Source organism: Nicotiana tomentosiformis, chromosome 8, assembly GCF_000390325.3.
Source record: "Nicotiana tomentosiformis chromosome 8, ASM39032v3, whole genome shotgun sequence".
Taxonomy (NCBI): domain Eukaryota; kingdom Viridiplantae; phylum Streptophyta; class Magnoliopsida; order Solanales; family Solanaceae; genus Nicotiana; species Nicotiana tomentosiformis.
Window position 1 is genome coordinate 99,676,241 of NC_090819.1, and position 19,736 is coordinate 99,695,976.

Sequence of the window (19,736 nt, forward strand, 5' to 3'; positions counted from 1 at the left end):
GCCCACTAGCTATTCAGGGTTCCTCCATTGGGTATTCAGGCCCTCAAGGTCAGCGTCAAGTGTGGAGGTTCTACCCCAGGTTTCGGGGCAAGGCAGTGCAACAGGGTTATTAGCCTATGATTACAGCACTGACTGCACCCCCCCTTCCGTCCGTCCGCCTAGAGGTAGAGGGCAGGTGGGTAGGGGCTGTCCTAGAGGTGGAGGCCAGTCAGGTGGCACTCCAGCTAGGTTTTATGCTTTTTCGGCTAGACCAGATATAGTGCCTCAGATGCCGTGATCACAGGTATTATTTATGTCTGTGGTAGGGATGCTTCAGTACTATTCGACCCAAGATCTACATATTCAAATGTTTCATCTCTGTTTGCTCATTTCCTGGGTGTTCCTCGTGAGTCCTTGGGTACTCCTATTTACATGTCCACTCCTGTAGGCGATTATGTTGTTGTGGATCAGATCTACCGGTTTTGCATTGTTACATTCTATTGTTACGAGACTATAGCTGATCTTCTGTTTCTTGATATGACTGACTTTGAGGTCATCCTGTGCATGAATTTGTTGTCTCCATATCACGCCATCCTTGATTGCCATGCCAAGACTATTACCTTGGTGATGCCAGAGTTTCTAAGATTGGAGTGGTAGGGTTCGTGTGTCAGTACATCTAGTTGGTTATTTCTTTTATGAAGGCTCGACATGGTCGAGAAGGGTTGTTTGGCTAATTTAGCCTATGTTCGGGATACTACCACAGATACTCCGGTGATTGATTCAGTGCCCGTGGTTCGGTAGTTCTCCGATGTGTTTCCTTCCCATCTTCCAGACATGCCACCAGATCATGATATCGATTTCTGTATTGATTTGGCTCTAGGTACCCAACCCATATCTATCCCACCGTACTGCATGGCTCTAAAAGAGTCGAAGGAGCAGCTTGAGGAGTTGCTAGCAAAAGGATTCGTCTAGCTGAGTGTATCGCCTTGGGGTGCACCAGTGTTATTTGTGAAGAAGAAAGATGAGACTCATGTGCATTGATTACCACTATTTGAACAAGGTTACCATCAAGAACAAGTACCTATTTTCGCGTATTGATGATTTGTTTGACCAATTGCAGGGTGCTAGGGTGTTCTCTGGGATCGACTTGAGATCTAGGTACCATCAGTTGAAGATTCGGGATTTCGATGTCTTGAAGACGGTTTTCCGGACTAGATATGGCCATTATGAGTTTCTAGTGATATCCTTTTGGTTGACTAACACCCCTGCGATGTTTATGGATTTGATGAACTGGGTGTTCAGGCCTTATATTGATTTGTTTGTCATTGTCTTCATTGATGACATTTTGATCTACTTATGTAGCATGAAGGAGCACGAGCAGCATTTGAGAGTGGTGCTTTAGACCTTGCGGGAGTAGAAGCTATATGCTAAGTTCTCCAAGTGTGAGTTCTGGTTGGATTCTGTGGCATTCTTAGGGCATGTTGTATCAGGCGAGGGTATTAAGGTAGACCCCAAGAAGATCGAGGAAGTTCAGAGTTAGCCTCATCCTACCACAACGACTGATATTAGGAGCTTCCTGGGGTTAGTAGGTTATATTGTCGGTTTGTGGAGGGCTTCTCATCTATTGCAGCACTTTTACTAGATTGAACGAGAAGGGCGCACCGTTCCGATGGTCCGATGAGTGCTAGGCGAGCTTTCAGAAGCTCAAGACCGCATTGACTTCATCACAGGTGTTACTGTTGCCTTCCGGTTCAGGGATGTATACTGTGTATTCACGCGTTAGTTTAGGTTGTGTATTCATGCAGGGGGAAAGTTATTGCCTATGCATCACGTTAGCTGAAGCCCGACGAGAAGAATTACCATGTACACGATTTAGAGTTGGTTGTGATTGTTCATGCACTTAAGATATGGAGGCATTATCTTTATGGGGTGTCCTGTGAGGTTTACACCGATCATCGTTTCTTGCAACATTTGTTTAAGGAGGGGGATCTCAATTTGAGGCAGCACAAGTGGCTCGAGTTACTAAAATATTATGATATTACCATCCTTTATCATCTGGGCAATGAAAATGTAGCTGTAGATGCCTTGAGCAGAAAGGCAGAAAGTATGGGTAGTTTGGCATTCATTTCAGCGGAGGGGAGGCCACTAGTATTGGACTTTCAGTCTTTGGCTAACAGACTTGTGAGGTTGGATATTTCAGAGCCCAGTCGAGTTCTTGCATGTGTTATTGGTCAGTCTTCACCATTCGAGCAGATCAAGGCTCGCCAGTTTGATGATCCGCACTTGTCGATTCATAGAGAGACGGTACTATAGGGTGATGCCAAGAAGGTTACTATCGGTGAGGATGGTGTTCTACGATTCCAGGGTCGCCTATGGGTTCCTAATGTTGATGGCTTGAGGGAGAATATCTTATATGAGGCACACAGTTCTTGATATTCTATTAATCCAGGTGCTACGAAGATGTATCGCGACCTGAGGCAGCATTATTGGTGGCAACGGATGAAGAAGGACATAGTTGAGTATGTGGCGAGCTGCCTGAATTGCAGCAAGTCAAGTATGACCATCAGAGGCCAGCTGGCCTACTTCAGCAGAAGACGATACCTGAGTGGAAATAGGAGCGCGTTACTATGGACTTCGTAGTTGGGTTGCCGCAGACTTTGCAGAAGTTTGATGCAGTTTGGGTCATTGTCGATAGGTTGACCAAGTGGGCACACTTTATTTCGGCTATGACCACGTACTCTTTAGAGAGGTTGGCCTAGATTTATATTCAGCGTATTGTTCGGTTGCATGGTGTACCTGTTTCCATTATATCAGATAGAGGCCCCCAGTTTACTTCGCATTTATGGAGAGTAGTACAGAGTGAGTTGGGGATCCGTGTATAGTTCAGTACAACCTTTCATCCGCAGACCGACAGGTAGTCGAAGCGGACATTTCAGATCTTGGAGAATATGCTCAAAGATTGTGTGATTGACTTCGTAGGGCAGTGGGATCGATTCTTGCATTTGGCTGAGATTTCTTACAACAACAGTTATCAGTCTAGTATTGAGATGGCCCCATTTGTGGCTTATATGGTCGGCGATGTCGTTCTCCCATCGTATAATTTAAGCATGGCGAGGCTAACTTATATGGTACTGATTTGGTGAAGGATGCTAGAGAAAAGGTAAAGTTGATTCAGGAGCAACTTTTCATGGCACAGTCCAGACAGAAGAGTTACGCAGATCATAAGGCATGTGATTTATCATTTACGGTGGGCGAGAAAGTTCTCTTAAAGGTTTCGCCGATGAAGGGGATCATGAGGTTCGAGAAGAAGGGCAAGTTGAGCCTAAGGTTTATAGGTCCATTTGAGGTGTTGAGGCGAGTTGGGGCGGTTGCTTATGAGCTTGCCTTTCCTCCCAGTCTATCGAGAGTTCATCCGGTTTTCCATGTGTCTATGATCTGTAGGTATCATGCTGACAGATCGCATATGTTATCATGGTTCAGTAAGATGAGAGCCTGGGTTATAAGGAGCAACTAGCTGCCATTGTTGACAGACAGGTTCGCCAGTTGAGAACCAAGAAGATTTTTGCAGTAAAGGTTCGGTGGAGGCAACTTCGGAGACCAAGGAGTACATACGGAGCAGATATCCACACTTGTTTAGCACTGCAGGTGTGATTCTAGACCCGTTCGAGGACGAATGTTTGTTTAAGAGGAGGAGAATGTAACGACCCGACAGGACGTTTTGTCCCCTAGGTCCCCATTGCCCTAAATAAGACTCCCCGTATGTGATTTTACTATTTTATGACTTGAAGGGGAAGGTTAGTTCGGGATTTGGAAGGATTCAGGTTGAAATCGAAACGCTTAGTTCCTTAGTTGGCTTTTAAAAAAGGCTAAGTTTGACTTTGGTCAATATTTCAAGTAAATTACCTTGGAACAAAGATTTGACGGTCCTAATAGGTTCGTATGATGTTTTTGGACTTGGGCGTATGTTCGCATCAGGTTTTGGATCACCCGGGAGAGTTTCGGTGTTTAAGGTTGAAAGTTGCTTATTGAAGGTTTAAAAATACTTTAAATTTGATTTGGAGTAGGTTTTGGTGTTATCGAAGTCTGTTTGTGGTACCGAGCCGGGGAATAGCTCTGTATGGTGATTTAGGACTTGCACACAAAATTTGGTGTCATTCCGAATAGTTTAGATATGTTTCGGCGCTTTCGGAGTAAGTTGGAAGGACTTGGAATTCATAAGTTGATTCAATTTGGTTTGGGGTGTGATTCTTAGTTGTTATGTTATTTTCAATGTTTTGAGGGTGCGAGCAAGTTCGTTTTATGATTCCAAACATTTTTGCAAGTTTGGACGGGGTCCTGGATGCCATTCGGACGATGCGCGGAGGTCGCTTAGTCATGGGTGAACAGTTGAAGCACCCAGCTTATGGTGTAACCACACCTACGGAGGGCCATCCGCATGTGTGAGCTCGCAGAAAAGAACCAATAGTCACAAAAACAGTCTAGTATAGGCAGCCAGAAAACGCAGATGAGGACAAGGCGACCACAGATGCGCGATCGCAGAAGTCTTCAAGGGACCGCAGAAGTGGGACTTGCGCAGGTGCGGCTCATCTGCCATAGAAGCGGCATTGCAGAAATGACCCTCATTTGACAGATGTGGACTTAGGCCAGCCAAGGGAGGATCGCATCTGCGATGAACCTTCCACATATGTGGAGCCGCAGATGCGGATGTCCTGGAGGCAGAATGGTCCATTTAATGCGGGACTTAGACGATTTTGACTCATTTTCTTTCATCTCTTAGGTAATGTTGGAGCTCTTGGAGAGAGATTTTCACCTCGCACTTTGAGGTAAGTAATTTCTATACAATGTGAGCTAAATACCTAGATTATGGATAGATTTTAACATGTGAAATTGTGAGAATCATGGGTTTAGATGAAAAACCTAAGTTTTTATTAAAAACGGGATTTAACCACGAAATTGGTTAGGGAATTGAGTGAAAATTATATATTTGATCGTGAGGTTAAGGGTAACAACTTTCTTCAAAAACTTTTGGAATCCGGGCATGTGGGCCTGGGGATGAATTTTGGGAATCCTTCAATTGGGGTTGGGTAATCACTCTAATAGATAGAATATGAACTTTTGAACATATGTTGATTAATTTATATAACATTTGACTAGTTTTGGATTGCTTGGCACCGAGTTTTTTCTTTAGAGCGAATTTGTTACCAGAAAGTGAGCCTTGAGACCAGGTAAGTCTCTTGTCTAACCTTGTAAGAGGGAATTTACCCCGTAGGTGATTTAAATTAATGTTTGCTTCTAATTATGGGGGCTACGTACGTACGAGGTGACGAGAGTCCTTGCGTAGCTACTAATTATGTTTATGTACGGGTAGTTTTACGACCCAAATCATGAATTACATGAAATGTTTTCCCTCTACCTGTTAATTAACATGCCTAAATTATATTAGAGCTTGTAAGAGGAATTGTGAAAGACCATTAATGGAATTTGTATTACACTGTGTATTACCTTTAATAACGTTTAAGTTAAATGCTTATAAAGTATCCTCTCTTCTTGTCGAGCGGGTCGAACGCCTCGGCAATATATAGATGCATCTATGGTTCGTGCTGCTCGACTCTCGACAATATACACATTATTCTGGAGCGGGCCATACGACCTCGGCATAATCGTGCGTGATAACACTCGAAGTGTAATCATATATTTGATATCCTTCTCTGGCTTGAGAGGCAAAATTATATAAGATGGAAATTTATTTGGAACTTACCTTGTGTGAAAGGATTATTTATTTTCTGCTTGGTATTCAGTTATTGTTATTGTTTACATAACTGTGCTCATTTAGAATTCTGTATTTCTTTACTGATATCCCATAGTAAGTGTGGATATCGACCCATCGTCACTACTTCTTCGAGGTTAGACTTGATACTTACTGGGTACATATTATTTATGTACTCACGCTACACTTCTGCACTAACTGTGCAGGATCTGAGGCAGTTGCATCTGGTGGTCCTACCAGCACACATCCTAGATATCCCGAGGCCTAGTGGTGAGCTGGTTCCTGAGCCGTTCTGCATCCCCTAGAGTCTCTCTTTTGTATTTATATTCTTTCTACTTTATTTCGGACGGTATTTAGAGTTTTTAATATTCCACTGGTTGATCATACACTTGTGACACTAGGTCTTGGCACACACACTAGTAGACTTTATGGTTTTGGAGTTCTTATATCATCATGATTTCCATTCAGTTGTCTTCATTTCAGTTATTAAATTTTCCCACTCCTTAATTTATTATGAAATAGAATTTAATTACTTGAAAAACTTATTAAAAAGGAAATAACATGGTTTAGTTCACCATTCGCTTGCCTAGCGGTGACGTTGGGCGCCATCACGGCCTTTAAAGGAAATTGGGTCGTGACACCTGGATTTTCACAAAATGTGCATAAGTGTAGTGTGAGTACACCACAATGGTACCCAGTAAGTATCAAGACTAACATCAGTGGAGTAGTGATGAGGGACAATCGAGACACCTACCAGACTAAACAACCTGAACAAGTGTGTAGATGAACTAACAAAGAAACAATATTAATGTAAAGCTAAGCAGGATAAGGAATACAAGACAATACTTGCAATGATACATTAGCAACAACAATATTCAACAGGAAGCAGTCAGGTAAAAATTATGTAGAGTAAGTAATCAAAGTCTGAGTTCGGGGAAAACCAAATGAAAGGAAAACCAGCAACAACTTAATGAGAACAACCGCTTTCACAATTGATCTGTTCAAACATTTCCACGAGGTACCAAACCTCATAATCACAACTCATGGGTCCCAATTTTTGAACCCTAATCACTTGGCATCTTGTGCCCACAATACAACTCATAATAGTATGGACGACTCACGTGCAATAATTGTGGAGTGCTCTTTCTGGGTGTCAGTTCCAGCACGTTATAGGCCGTCATTTTATACATGCTTAGATGGCTCGTTCATTTCACCGTGGTGCATTATCTTTCCATGGTTCTCACAGTTATCAGCAGGGCCGTTCATCTCTCGTTGCCCTCCAAGAGCAGAGTTCGTCCTGTGCTCCATCGGGTCAGGGTTCGTCTATGCTAGGTCCTTCTGTCAGTTATCCCGGTGCTCGGGGCTCCCTTCATTCCCCTACACTAGCACCGGGAGTTGCTATGAGTGCGGGGAGTTTGTTCACATGAGTAGAGAGTGTCCCCGTATAGTGGGAGGTCTTGCTCCGCAGAGGAGCTAGTCTATGTCATCAGCACCGACCCCTCCACCACCCGTTCAGCCAGCCCGGGGTAGAGCCCAGTCATCTAGAGGTCGCCTGAGAGGGGGAGGCATATCAAGGGGTGGCCAAGCCCATTTCTATGCCTTCCATACCAGACCAGATGCCATTGCTTCAGATGATGTGATTACAGGTATTATCTCAGTTTGCCACATAGATGCCTCTGTATTATTTGACCCTGGTTCCACTTATTCATATGTTTCCTCGTATTTTTCTCATTTTATGGATATGCCCCGTGAGTTTTTAGTTTCACATGTTCATGTATCTACTCCTGTGGGTAATACAGTTATTTTGGACCATGTATATCGGTCATGTGTGGTGACTATTAGTGGTCTCTAGACCAGAGTGGATCTTTTATTGCTCAGTATAGTCGATTTTGATGTGATATTGGGTATGGATTGGTTATCTCCATGTCATGTTGTTCTAGATTTTCATGCTAAGACTGTAACGTTGGCGATGCCGGGGTTTCCAAGGGTTGAGTGGAGCGGTTCTATAGACTATGTTCCCAGTAGAGTGATTTTATGCTTGAAGGCTCAACGCATGGTTGAGAAGGGTTGTCTACCCTATTTGGATTTTGTGAGGGATGTTAGTGCAGAGACTCCTGCTATTGATTCTGTTCCGGTGGTGCGTGATTTTTCGGATGTGTTTCCTGCATACCTGCCGGGCATGCCGCTTGATAGGGATATTGACTTCAGTATTGATTTGGTTTCGGGCACTCAGCCCATTTCTATTCCACCATACCATATGGCACCGGCTGAGTTGAAGGAGCAGCTTTAGGAACTCCTTGATAATGGGTTTATTCGGCCTAGCGTGTCACCTTGGGGTGCACCAGTTCTATTTGTATATAAGAATGATGGTTCTACGAGGATGTGCATTGACTACAGGAAGTTGAATAAGGTCGCAGTCAAGAACAAGTATCCTTTGCTGCGTATTGATGATCTATTTGACCAGCTTCAGGGAGCGATGGTTTTATCCAAGATTGATTTGAGGTCAGGGTATCACTAGCTGAAGATTCGGGACTCAGATATTCTTAAGACAACTTTTAAGACCCGATATGGCCATTATGAGTTCCTTGTGATGTCTTTTGGGCTGACCAACACCCCAACATCGTTCATGCATTTGATGAACAATGTGTTACATCCTTATCTTGACTCGTTCATTGTTGTACTCATTGGTGACATCTTGATGTACTCTCATAGCCAGGAGGAGCATGCTCAACATCTGAGGATTGTGTTACAACGATTGAGGGATGAGAAGCTTTATGCAAAGTTCTCCAAGTGTGAGTTTTGGCTCAGTTCAGTGGTGTTATTAGGGCACGTGGTATCTAGTGAGGGTATTCAGGTGGATCCGAAGAAGATAAAAGCGGTGCAGAGATGGCCCAGACCCTCCTCAGCCATGGAGATTTGGAGATTTCTTGGGTTGGCGGGCTATTACCGTCCTTTTGTGGAGGGTTTCTCATCTATTGCATCCTTCTTGACCCAATTGACCCAAAAGGGTGCTCATTTCAGATAGTCGGAGGAGTGCGAGGAGAACTTTCAGTTCTAGTTCTAGTTCTATCATCAACTTCTGGTTCTTACACAGTGTATTGTGATGCCTCGCGGATCGGCATTGGGTGTGTTTTGATGCAGGGGAGTAGACTAATTGCTTATGCTTCGCTTCAGTTGAAGCCCCATGAGAAAAACTATCGTGTCCACGACCTTGAGTTAGCAGCTATTGTTCACGCCTGGAATATTTGGCGGCACTATTTGTACGGGGTCCATTGTGATATTTACACTGATCATCGGATTTTTCAGCATCTATTCAAATAGAAGGATCTTAACTTACGTCAGCGGAGGTGGTTGGAGCTTCTTAAGGACTATGAAATCACCATTTTATACGATCCTGGGAAGGCCAATGTTGTGGCCGATGCCTTGAGTCGCGGGGCAAAGAGTTTGGAGAGCTTAGCATATCTTCCAATAGTAGAGAGGCCATTAGCATTGGATGTTCAGGACTTAGTTAGCCAATTTGTTAGATTGGATGTTTCTGAGCTGAGTCGAGTATTGGCTTGTGTTGTCTCACGGTCTTCTCTTTATGATCGTATCAGGGAGCATCAGTATAATGACCCCCATCTGCTTGTCCTTAAGGACACGGTCCAGCATGGCGATGCTAAGAATGTCACTATTGGGGATGATGGTGCATTGAGGATGCAGGGCAGGCTATGTGTGCTCAATGTAGATGGTTTGCGTGATTTGATTCTCCAAGAGGCTCACAGTTCGCGGTATTCTATTCATCCAGGTGCCGCGAAGATGTATCAGGACTTGAGACAGCATTACTAGAGGAGGAGAATGAAGAAGGACATAGTGGAATATGTAGCTCGGTGCCTAAATTTCTAGCAGGTGAAGTATGAGCATTAGTGACCAGGTGGGTTGCTCCAGAAGTTAGAGATTCGGAGTCGAAATAGGAGCGGATCACTATGGATTTCGTTATTGGGCTTCCATGGACTCAGCGGAAGTTTGATGCAGTTTGGGTGATTGTGGATCGGCTGACTAATTCATCTCATTGCATTCCTGTGATGACTACCTATTATTCCGAGTACCTGGCTCGAGTGTATATCCGCGAGATTGTCAGGCTTCATGGCGTACCGGTGTCTATCATATCTGACCGGGGTACGCAGTTTACATCACGGTTCTGGAGGGTCGTACAATATGAGTTGGGTACTTGAGTAGAGTTGAGCATAACCTTTCACCCTAATACGGATGGACAATATGAGTGCACTATTCAGATATTGGAGTATATGCTTTGTGCGTGTGTGATGGAGTTTGGAGATTCGCGGGATTAGTTCTTGCCACTAGAAGAGTTTGTCTACAATAACAGTTATCAGTCAAGCATCCAGATGGCACCGTATAAGGCTCTGTATGGTAGGCGGTGTAGGTCTCCAGAGGGTTGGTTCGAGCCGGGCGAGGCTAGACTATTGGGTACAGACTTGGTTCAAGATACTCTGGAAAAGGTTAAGGTGATTCAGGATAGACTATGCGCAACCCAGTCCAGACAGAAATGTTATGCAGATTGGAAGGTTCAAGATGTTGCATTCATGGTTGGAGAGCGGGTCTTGCTCAAGGTGTCACCCAAGAAGGGTGTTATGAGGTTCGGAAATAAGGGCAAGCTGAGCCCGAGGTTTATCGGCCCATTTGAGGTATTGCGATATGTTGGGAAGGTTGCTTATGAGCTTGTCTTGCCTCCCAATTTAGAAGGAGTTCTTCCGGTATTTCATGTTTCTATACTCCGTAAGTATCACGGAGATCCGTCTTACGTATTGGATTTTAGCTCAGTCCAGTTGGACAAGGATTTATTTTATGTTGAGGAGTCGGTGGTGATCTTGGATAGGTAGGTTCGAAAGCTGAGGTCGAAGAATATTGCTTATGTAAAGGTTCAGTGGAGGGGTCAGTCGGTCAAGGAGGCGACTTGGGAGACCGAGCATGATATACACAGCTGTTATCCTAATCTTTTCAACACTTCAGGTATGTCTTTATGCTCGTTCGAGGATGAACAGTTATTTTAAGAGGAGCAGGATGTAACGACCAGACTGGTTGTATTGAGTGTATTAGCCCCAATCCCCTATTTACTGTTTTCCCCGTATTTGTTTCTGCCTATGTGACTTGTCGGGAGGTCTTGTTTTTGGTTTCAGAGTGATTTGGGACACTTAGTCCCTAAAATAGAATCTTAAGTCTTATGATTTTGACCGTAGTCGGAATTGTGTGAAGACGACTCTAGAATGGAGTTCCGTCAATTCTGTTAGCTCCAATGGGTGATTTTGGACTTAGGAGCGTGTCCAGACTGTGAATTTGAGATCTGTAGCTAATTTAGGCTTGAAATGGTGAAAGTCGAATTTATGGGAAGTTTGACCGAGGGGTTGAATTTTGTATATCGGGGTCGGATTCCAATTTTGGACATTGCAGTAGGTCCGTAATGTTGAATATGACTTTTGTAAAAAATTTAAGGTCAATCAGACGTGGTTTGGTATAATTCAGCATCGTTTGTAGAATTCGGAAATTTCGAAGTTCATTAAGTTTGGATTGGAGAGTGATTTGTGTTTTTGATGTTATTTGAGGTGGTTTGAGGATTCGACTAAGTTCGTACAGTATTTTAGGACATTATGGTATGTTTAGTTGAGGTCCCGGGGGCCTCGGGTGAGTTTCGGGTGGTTAATGGATCATTTTTGGCCTTGGTGAGATAACTGATATCTGTTGCTGCTTTTTATTGGTTTCCTCTTACGCATTTGCGAGAGAAGCCTTGCGTTCGCGAAGAGTTTTTCTGAGTTGGTGAGATTTTTCTCTACGCATCCGCGAAGGAGAGGACGTGAATGCGAATGTATGGCAGTGTGTGCATCGCGAATGTGTGAGTGGCGTCGCGTTCGCGAAGGGGAGTGAGGCAGCTGGGGACCCCCAATCTTTTGTTCTACGCATTCGCGAGGTAAGGGACGCGTTCATGAAGGTCTGAGTTTGCAAAGCTTCGCATTGGCAAAGCGTAGGTCACGTTCGCAAAGAGTTAAGTTGAGAGGCAGTCTGAGTTGGTCTACGCGAACGCGAGAGGACGGTCGCGGTCGCAAAGAAGGATATCTGGGCAGACAGTATTAATTTCAAAATTGAGAGTTTGAACCCATTTTGCATATTTTGAGCTAGAGAACACGGAATTGGGCGATTCTTGAAGGGATTTTTGTGGAGTTGATTGAGGTAAGTGATTCCTACTTGGTTTTGGTTAAAACCCATTATTATAACTTTAACTTTATCATCTAATTTGTGATTTGGGTGAAATATTGGGGAAGAAGATGAAGTGTTCTTGAGTTAGATTTTTGGGGTTTTGAATGAGATTTTGTTATCGGATTGGAGTAAATTTGGTATGGTTAGACTCCTGAGTGAATGGGCTTTCGGGTTTTATAACTTTTGTCGGATTTCGATACGTGGGCCCGGGGGCCGTGTTCGGTCCAATTTCAGATTTTTGGCTTATAATTTCGTGTTTTTCTTGTGGGATTGATTCTTTTAGCTTATATTAATTATATCGTACTTCTTGTGGCTAGATTCGGGGCATTCGAAGAATGATTCGAGGGGTAAAGGCATTTCGGAGTAGGATTTTTTTGCGGTTTGAGGTATGTAACAGTCTTAAATCTAGTTTTGAGGGTATGAAACCCTGAGAATTGGTATGATGTGAATATTTGGAGGTGACACATTCTAAGTGATGAGCGTGTGAGCGATCACCGTGAGGGATTGTGACTTGGTCCGTTCTGTGAGACTGTAAAGTCGAATAGCCATTGTTATTACTTATTTTTCCTTGTCTTTGAGTAATTGACTGCCTTTCATAATAAAAACCATGCTTAGGCCATATGATATCTCTGTTGGGACCCGCATCGATCGTATACTTGTTGAACTGACTCCTAATTGTTGTCTTGCACTCAGTCACAATCTTACTTGTGTGTTATATCTCTGTTCCCTCTCATTTCTTGTTGATACTTGTTGTATTCTCTGTTTGGGCTAATTATTATGATATTCTCTGAGCCCGAGGGGCTGGAGAGGTTAGTGACTGAGATAGGGCCTGAGTGCCGAGCTACAAGCTGTGAGGTATATGGATCGGGTTGCACGCCGCAACAATATTGGAACGGGTTGCACGACGCAACAAGCCTTTGGGTTTTATATATATATATATATATATATATATATATATATATATATATATATATATATATATATATATTAATTATTGGATTGGATTGCACGCCGCAACAATATTGGATTGGGGTGTACGCCGCAATAATATTGGATCGGGCTGCACGCCGTAGCAATATAGCGCTTGGGCTGAAGGATCCCATCCATAGTCTATACACCCCTAGTGAGCGTAGGTACCTATGAAGAGTGTGTGTTGAGGGTTGAGAGCCTAGAGTATGAGCTGTTGAGATGAGTTGAGTGATTGCTGCCTTGAGAGGCTGTACTTGCTTTTATTTATTGTTGCACTTAGTTGGTATTTGTTGTTATTGTGATATTTCTGGAGTCTTCATATCTGTTTTACTTGAGCTTGAACTGAATTGACTTATACCACCGGATTTGAAAGCATGTTCACTCTTTACTGAAAACTTTAGAGATGATCTATATTTTTCTTATATAGCTCGTCACTTCTTCTCAGTTCCTTATTTAATTCGGTTACTTGCTGAGTTGATTGTTCTCATGCTACACCCTGCACTTCATATGGAGATCCAGGTATATACTGTTCTGGCGGTCACTGAGTTCGTGCGCGAGCTGATTATCAGAGACTTACGAGGTAGCTGTCGGCATCCGCAATCCTTGTTTCTCCTTTCTTATTATCTTTTCTCTCTTGTATTGGAATTTGGCAAAGATTGTAGTAGACTCTATTTCTAGATTGGTTGTTAGATGCTCATGACTTAGTGACACCCCGATGTCGGGCTATTATTCCGCACTTGTGTTTTGGGTTTAACCCTGCTATTATGTAAACCTCCGGTTAATTTAATTGCTTTAGCTCATTTATGTCATATATTAAAAGCATATTGAGAATGTCGGCTTGCCTAGTTCCACGATAGGCGCCATCATGACGGGTTAGGTATTTGAGCCGTGACAACCATTAGGATCAAAGGTTGAATTTTTAAATAGCAAAATATTAGAGAGTAATTATCAAGTATTAAATTTTTTAATATTACGCAAAATAATATTAAAAATATTCAATAGCTAAAAATATGCAAGGATCATTCTTACTTCTTTCTCATTTTATTGTATTTGGGACTTCCAATTTAATTTGTTTCTTTTTGTTATAATTCTATATATTTTGTGCTTAAGCATATTTAGATGCGGGTGTGCATGATTGTAGTACTTTTGGTAATTGGAGGAGCAAATATCATAATTAAACCATCCAAAGTACCTCGAAGTTGAAGAATATATTTTTGTTTTATTTTATTTGCAAATGCACAATAAAAATTCCTTTGTTTTAATATAATATTTAGAAAGTAATTTCTGGTAATTTTCTTGAAGTCTAATGCGACCTCTAGCATAAGCATGAAAATTTTCTATTTAACTAAAGATCAAATATTAGATAAACCAATATTTGTAACAAGATGTAACGACGCGACCGGTCGTTTTGAGCTCTAGCATATCGTTCGATGGTTTGAGGCTTTGAGTAGCTTCGCTTCAGGTATTATGACTTGTACACATGGTCAGAGTTATATTTCGGAAAGTTCAGAGTTGATTCAGATGAAAAATTCTAATTTCAGAAGCTTCAAGTTGGAAGAAGTGACTAAGATTTGACTTTTGAGTAAACGACATCGGAATCGGGATTTGAAGGTTCTATTAGGTTCCTATTATGATTTATGATCTATACGCAAAGTTTGGCATCATTCCGGGTTGTTTAAGTGTAATTCAGACGCGTTCGACGAAGTTTGAAGGTTGGAAAGTTGAAAGAAAGGTTTTGGCTGTCGATTCATAATTTTGATGTTGTTTGATGTGATTTGAGACTTCAACTAAGTCTGTATCATGTTTTGGGATGTGTTGGTACATTTGGATGGGGTCCAGGGGCCCTCGGGTTTGGAAACGAATTGGAATTGGGATTTGAGGAGATGATGTTGCTGCTAAAGACTGGTGTTATCGCACCTGCGGAAGGAGTGGTTGTAGGTGCATCGGGGTCATCGCATATGAGATTTTTGTGGAGGAGGTCTGGGGGCAGAGGTGAGAGGAATATTCCACACCTGTGAAATTGCAGATGCAGAGAAGAGATTGCAGAAGCGGAGGTTGGCCAAGAATGCCTGGGCCATAGGAGCGGAGTTGGTCACGCAGGTGTGTGAGCGCAGAAGCACTTGTGGTCCATAGAAGCGGAAACACAAATGTGCTACTTGGGCCGCAGAAGCGACGACTACTGAATTGAGCTGGAGCCGCACCTGCGATGAATTGTCCGCAGGTGCGGAGCCGCAGAAGTGGCTAGTTGACCGCACTTGCGAAGGTCATTAGGCATTGAGATGCTTTTAATCCGAAGACAGAGCCCATTTATCTCACATTTTTATTTGGTTGGGCGATTGTTAGAGCTCTTGGCGGGAAAAGTTTCATCATCCATATCAAGGTAAGTATTTCCCGCATATTGTGAGTTAAATACATAGTTTATATATTGATTAAACATGGAATTTAGTAAAAATTTGGGATTTGGGTAGAAAAACTAGAATTTGGTATTTTTGGATATTTACCATACAATTGGACATGGAATTGGGAATAAATCATATATTTCAGCTCGTAATGTTATGGGTAAAGTTTATCTTTAAAAGTATTCGAAATTCGGACACGTGATCCTGAGGATTGACTTTATTGACTTTTTGAGCGGAGTTGAGAATTGTTATAAATTTGTTTTATGATTATTAGAGTATATTTTTATTGGTTTTCACATTGTTTGACTAGTTTTGGAGCGACGGACATCAGTTTGAGGTGCTAGAGTGTCATTGGAGCCGGTTATTGAACTTCGGTGCGAGGTAAGTCTCCGGTGTATCCTTGTGAGGGGGAAATTTACCCCGTAGGTTTTATATTCTTCTGTGCTACATGTTATGGGAGCTACGCACGTATGAGGTTACGAGTGTCCGTGCGTATAATAGAGTTCATGATTATGTCCGGGTAGACTTAGGTTCACGCCATGCTTTAATTGTATTATTTGAGTTATCCTTGCCTGTATAATTCCCGTATTTTGTGTTGCGACCTGAGACTAGGCTTGCGTATGGCAATAGACTCGCTATTGTAGTGATTTGACAAGCTACTTGATTAACCGCGGGATAATTATGTTACGAAATTCTCGCTCGTTGTGCGTTTTCATTGTGGGATCGGGTGGGGTATCTTCGTGAGTGGGGTAAAGGACCCGTTAAAGTATCATATTCTCATGGGAACAGGCCATTCACCTCGACAGTATAATAGATGCATCAATGGTTGATGCCGTTAGACCCTCGACAGTGCACACGTTATTATAGGATCGGGTCGTACGCCTCGACATTTCAATAAATACTCTGATGGAATCGGTCCGTTCGCCTCGGCAACGTCGTGCGTAATATTTGGCAAGAAGCCATCATATCCGTGAGTTTTCTTGATTGAGTTATGATGATCTATTTGGTGGGAACTATTTTCCATATATACTCCGGTTGAGGAGGTGACTGATAATTGAGGGCTTCCGTTTACTGTTCGGAGGAGGATCATACCACGTACCTATATATTTTTATACTGCTTATTTCCCTGCCATATAATGTGTTTACTTCCTACCATATTTTATTTGTTAGATCACTAGTAAGTATCGATGTGGACCCGTCATCACTACTAGGCTAGATACTTGTTGGGTATGCATTGATTTGCGTACTCATGGTACAGTTGCTTTACTTATTGTACAGATACACACACACACACACACACATATATATATATATATATATATATATATATATATATATATATATGTGTGTGTGTGTGTGTGTGTGTGTGTGTGTGTGTGTGTTTGGTGGTCTTTTGGGCGCAAAGGAGCGGCTGTTGTAGATGTAATGACCCAACAGGTCATTTTGAATTTTAGAACCTTGTTCCCTAAAATAAAACTTTCCGTATGTGCTTTTATTGATTTATGACTTGCGGGGATGGTTGGTTCGGGATTTGGAAGTGTTTGGGTTGAAATCGGAACACTTGGTTCCTTAAGTTAGCCTTAAAAGGCCAAGTTTAACTTTGGTCAACATTTTGAGAAAATGACCCCAGAATCGTAATCTGATAGTTCCAATAGGTTTGTATGATGATTTCAGACTTGGGAGTATGTTCGAATCGGGGTTTGGATAACCCAGGAGCGTTTTGGCGCTTAATAGTGAAAAATCAACTATTTGAAGGTTTAAAACTCTTTAAATTTGGTTTGGTGTAGGTTTTTGAGTAATTGAAGTCTGTTTGGAATTCCGAGTTTGGGAATAGTTCCGTATAGTGATTTAAGACTTTCACGCAAAATTTCATGTCATTCCGAGTAGCTTAAGTATATTTCGGCACATTGGAAATAAATTGAAGAACTTGAAATTCTTAAGTTTGAATCAATTTGGTTTAGGGTATGATTCTTAGATTTGATGTTGTTTTACGCGTTTTGAGAGTTCGAGCAAGTACGTTTTATGATTTCAAACCTATTGGTATGTTCGGGCGGGGTCCCGATGGTCCCGAGTGTTAAATGGACGAGGCTCGGACCAATTTTGGGAAATTGAGCAAGCACTGAAGCTCCCAGCTACTCTCATAATCACACCTGCGCTTGGACAGCCGCAGGTGCGAGCCACCAATCGCAGGTGCGAACGAGAGGAGCCTGCCCAGCCATCACAGATGTGAAGCATTTGGCGCACCTGCGAACGTGCAAGTGCGATGGCCTTGTGCGCAGAAGCGGAGGAATGTGCAGGTGCGAAGGAATGGGCGCACCTGCGCTTGTGCAGAAGCGAGCAGCTCATTCGCAGGTGTGGAGCCAGTCCAAGAGGAAAAATCTTGCACCTGCGAGGCTTTTCTGCAGGTGCGAAAGCCGCAGGTGCGAATACCTTCCGCCAGGTGCGAAAAATTTGTCTGGGCAGAACTTTAAAATGGACGAAGTTCAGTCCATTTTTTCTCCATGTTTGGGCGATTTCAAAGCTCTTTGTGAGGAATTTTCAACTAACAACTTCGAGGTAAGTTAATTCTACACCCTTTGAGTTAAATACATAGATTATGGGTAGATTATAACTAGTAAATCTTAGAAATGAAGGGTTTAGGTGAAAAACCTAGATTTTTATAAAAATGAGATTTTAACCACAAAAAAAGGTTATGGAATTGGATAGAAATTATATATTTGGGTTCTTGAGATTATGGGTAACGTTTGCATCCAAACATTTTCGGAATCCGGGCACGTGGGCCCAGGATGAATTTTAGGAATATTACCATTTTGGATAGGATAATTTAGTTAATAGATGAATTTTGAATTATTGAGCATATATTAATTATTTTGTATAATATTTGGATAGTTTCGAATTTGTTGGCGTCAAATCGAGAATTTTACGCGACGCGATAATCGGAAAGTGGACTTTGAGACAAGGTAAGTCTCTTGTCTAATCTTGTGAGGGGGAAATTACCTCATAGGTGATTAAATTAAATAATTGTTGCTAATTGTGGGGGCTACGTATGCACGAGGTGACGAGAGTCCGTGCGTAGCTACTATAAATGCTAAAGTCCGGGTAGTTTAGGACTCAAAGCATGAATTACGTGTGTAAATGGTATTCTTTGTTTAATTAATATTAATTGATATATATGAATATATTGTGAATTGTTAGATAAGGATATTAAAATATGAAATTCTCATATGCTAAATTTTTGTTTAGATTAAATAAATGTTGAAATAAATTGTTATCCTCTCGAATAATTTTTACAATAAATACTCTTATTCCGGAGGTACATAAGAAAATTTCCTCCTTTCTTGTGGATCGGGCAGAACACCTCGGCAGGATAGATGCATCTATGGATCGTGTCGCACGTCTCTCGGTAGTGTACACAACATTCTAGATCGGGCCGTACTTCCTCGGCAGAAATCGTGCTTAATAATAATAATTACACGATACTTGGACAGTTTATTGCAGCTTGTAAAGCTATTTGATAAGTTGGAAATTTATTAAAATTGAATTGCAGCTTGTAAAGCTATTTGATAAATTGGAATTTTTATTGAAATTAAAGGGTTTAATTAATAGATTGGAAATTGTTGCATTTGAAGGATTTTTATTATTTCTGCTAATTGAATAAAATTATTGTTAACTCTGTGAATCATGCTGATTTGAATAATTATAATCTATTCCATTTATTATTGCTGACCCTTAGTGAGTGTCAAAGTCGACCATCTCGTCTCTACCACTTCGATATTAGGCTTGATACTTACTGGGTACACGTTGTTTACGTACTCATACTACACTTGCTGCACTTTTAGTGCAGGACCTAAGGCAAGTACTGGTGGGGGACCTATCGTCTTACACCCACGTTATCCTGGGTCATAGTGGTGAGCTGCCTTTCTGAGCCGTTATGCAGCTACTAGTGTCTCTCCTTGTGTTTTTCATTCTGTCTATTTTTATTTCAGACAATATTAGAGATTTTGTATAATCTATTAGATGCTCATACACTTGTGACACCAGGTCTTAAGCACACACATTGGTAGAATTTGGTGTCTTATTATTTTTCTTGGTTTTAAATTTTATCGATATATGCTTAATTTATTAGTTGGCTTGTTGGGCGCCATCACGAACTATAGGTGAAATTGGGTCGTGAAAGCAGGGACTTTACGGTGAGCTGCATTCCATGTTACGATCCGCAGCATATAGAGTAGCCATCAGAGCTCTTTATATTCTCCTGTCTAACTTGTATTCCAGATAGATGTTGTATTATTATTATTGTACTCCTTAGTAGATGCCCATGCACTTGTGACACCGGGTTTTGAGGGTTCCTACTAGTCGTTCATTATTGTAGT